Source organism: Saccostrea cucullata, unplaced genomic scaffold (genome assembly GCF_032062105.1).
Source record: "Saccostrea cucullata isolate Sc308-1 unplaced genomic scaffold, CSIRO_AGI_Scuc_v1 ctg211, whole genome shotgun sequence".
Taxonomy (NCBI): Eukaryota; Metazoa; Mollusca; class Bivalvia; order Ostreida; family Ostreidae; genus Saccostrea; species Saccostrea cuccullata.
The window spans coordinates 72,486-75,520 of NW_026927173.1; the positions used below are offsets into that span (position 1 = coordinate 72,486).

The window sequence follows — 3,035 nt, forward strand, 5'->3', positions numbered from 1 at the left end:
TCTTTTTAAATTCACCCCCCCCTCCCTCGCTTTTCCTCTGTGCGTGTGTCAAGTTCTCTTTAATTTGTATTGTAAGAATGTGAATTGGATACTGTTTTTATATCGTTTAACCTATAAATAACCCTGAATTACATTATATTAGGATTACATGTTTATTTAATGAATTCCATGTTACTTATCATTACCAAGTATAAGATGAATTTTATATCCATGTCACATACAGGGATGAGATCATTGGTCGTGGACAAATTACATATTTATATATTCAGCGGGTTCCTATAAATACTAGTAGTACATGCTCGTTAGAATTTTGCGAAGATAATCACGTGTTAAATATGAACATTAAGGTACGAGACATTTTTTTCAGATTTATTAACTAAATATTTTTTCTTAGGAATTTTAGTATACTTTCAAAGTCTTTCTTTTCTAATTATCTTAAATAAATATAATGGTGTTATCACAGAGAAAAAAAGTAATAGAATATTTTTTTTTCATTTTGAACTTAAATTTCAAAGAAGCCAATCGTGTCCAAAATAGTTTTGTTTTCTCAAAAATTCGACATATTCAAATATTTTTTGTGTTTAGAAAAAAAAACTTAAACAATGACTGTATTGATTACATATACATATGTGTTCCCATAAAAACAATAATTTTACGTAAAGAGCATCTGGATATTCCGAGTATATGAATCAGCTATGTAAATGTATAGTCTATAATAAAAAATATTATTTTTGTTTTCTTGGTATGTCTCCACGCAGAGCACCTTAAGGAGTGTCCTATACTTTGCGGTTATAACATGGCTTCCGGTTTACGTCACGGGAGGGGATTATGGTTACAGCGGCTATGGGGGAGTTGGGTTTTCTGGCTACCCAATGCCTCTCATTTATCCAGCCTTGTATCAGCCCTCTGTCAACTACCTGCCCTACCAAACACCGTCCTTTTACAACCATTACGACCCATCCCTCAGTTATTTCCCCTTCTCTCAGCAGTACTACCACAGGAATCCCATTTTTATCCCCACCCAGGATTTGTATGGAGGAGGAATATTTCAGGATAACCTTGTTTTAAACATACTTCTGATATGTAAGTTACCTTTTGTCAGTTTAGTTTTTAAACAAAAGAAAAAAAATACATACATCATACATGTATATATATTACGCTCTGAGAATTGGCTTACTCACTAAAATTCATTTTTCTATATTTTTCTTTTCTTGTTTATGCAGTTTTTCTGTTGGCTGTATTCGCACCTATGTTGATTTCATCTTTGACGATGAGCAACGACATCCTTCAATAAAAACAACCAAGTATGTATTTTGTAATGATTTAAATGTGCGCGAAAAAAATAAGTTTTAATTAAAAAGGAAGAAATTCTTCTCAAAGTTTTATTTAATTTCATTTACATTTACGTATCTTTTTCACTCAAAAGACCTGAGCCCTTGAGTTAGCGTGACTTTGACTTTAAAACCTATTGTGATACAGTGATTGTATGAATGATATCCATTTGTAGTTTCATGGGATGCAGGTCGTGACGATGATGATGATGATGATGATGATGATAAAATGATGACGCTGGTTTTATACAGTACATAACGAATCACCAAGCTGTATTTAAGTTTACTGATCTAAAATAAATATAATTCCTCTTTTCGTCGTGAATTGTCTTTATTAAGAAAAGGTTCCTGGCAATACTGGGGAGACTAGAAACATTGATTAAGTTATTATGTTCCCCAAACGAAGTTGGGGAACATATTGTTTTTACTCTGTTTCTTATTATTATTATTATTATTTTTCTTCTTCCTGGGAAAATCTTTTCCGCGAATGATCTTGTAAACTATACGTCTGACTAAGGTGAAACCTTTTTAGGGTCAGTAGGCATGTTATGTAGATTTGCGGAACGAAGGTCATTTTGCGCGCACGTGCTTGCAAGAGCGCGCACGTGCAACACTTAAAATGACCAAAATAATAGATGTAACCGTAACTTTTCTATTTTTTTATTATATATTTAGATACTCATAATATAAGTATATATAAGTATTTTAGACGTGATGACAAGATCAAACTAGCGAGATCTCACGCGCATGCACGTGCGCTTCGCTCTGATTGGCTGAAACTAAAGTCTCAATATCTCTCTTGTTTAACGTCATAATCCTTTGAAATTTGGAACTTTGTCACACATTATGAAAATCTACAGCATGATATATAATAAATTTTATGAAAGCACGTACATGCGTGTGTGCTGGCAAGAGTGCGCACGTGCAACATGTGAAATTACCAATATAATGGATGAAGCCGTAACTTTTGTATTTCTTGATGGAATTTTTTGGAACTCACAATGCATGAATATATTAGTAGTATAGACAAGATGACATGGTCAAAATTACAAGATCTAACGCGCATACGCGGGCGCTTTGCTCTGATTGGCGGAAACTAAAGTCTCAATATCTTTCTTGTTTTACGTCATAATCCTTTCAAATTTTGAACATAGTCATACATTATGAAGATCTACAGCATGATATATAAGAATTTTCATGAAAGCAAGTACATGCACGTGTGCTGGCAAGAGCGTGCACGTGCAACATGTGAAATTACCAATATAATGGATGAAGCCTTAACTTTTCTATTTCTTGATGGAATTCTTTGAAACTCACAATGCTTGGATAAATAAGTAACTTATCAACAAGATGACATCGTCAAAATAGCAAGATCTTACGCGCATGCACGTGTGCTTCGCTCTGATTGGCTAAAACTAAAGTCTCAATATCTTTCTTGTTTTACGTCATAATCCTTTGAAATTGAACATAGTCAAACATTATGAAGATCTACAGCATGATATATAAGAATTATCATAAAAGCACGTAAATTTACGTGTGCTGCAATCTGATTGGCTGAAACTTTAAATGCCTATAACTTTCTTGTTTCTCAACAGAACAGATTGAAATTTAGAATATGAATAGTGATAATGAATTCCTACATGATACTACTATCAAAATTGAATGCAAGGACGTGCCTGCATGTAGTTGCACAAGCGCAATGCG

The 3,035-nt window shown here is 33.4% G+C and overlaps 1 long non-coding RNA gene across 1 annotated transcript; it reads left to right on the plus strand.

The window, feature by feature from the left end:
* Positions 1-673: 673 nt before the first annotated feature.
* LOC134273632 (uncharacterized) lies at positions 674-1,592 on the plus strand. Its single transcript, XR_009993461.1, has 3 exons — positions 674-1,083; positions 1,224-1,304; positions 1,508-1,592. It is a non-coding gene; the product is annotated as an uncharacterized LOC134273632 (long non-coding RNA).
* Positions 1,593-3,035: the final 1,443 nt, after the last annotated feature.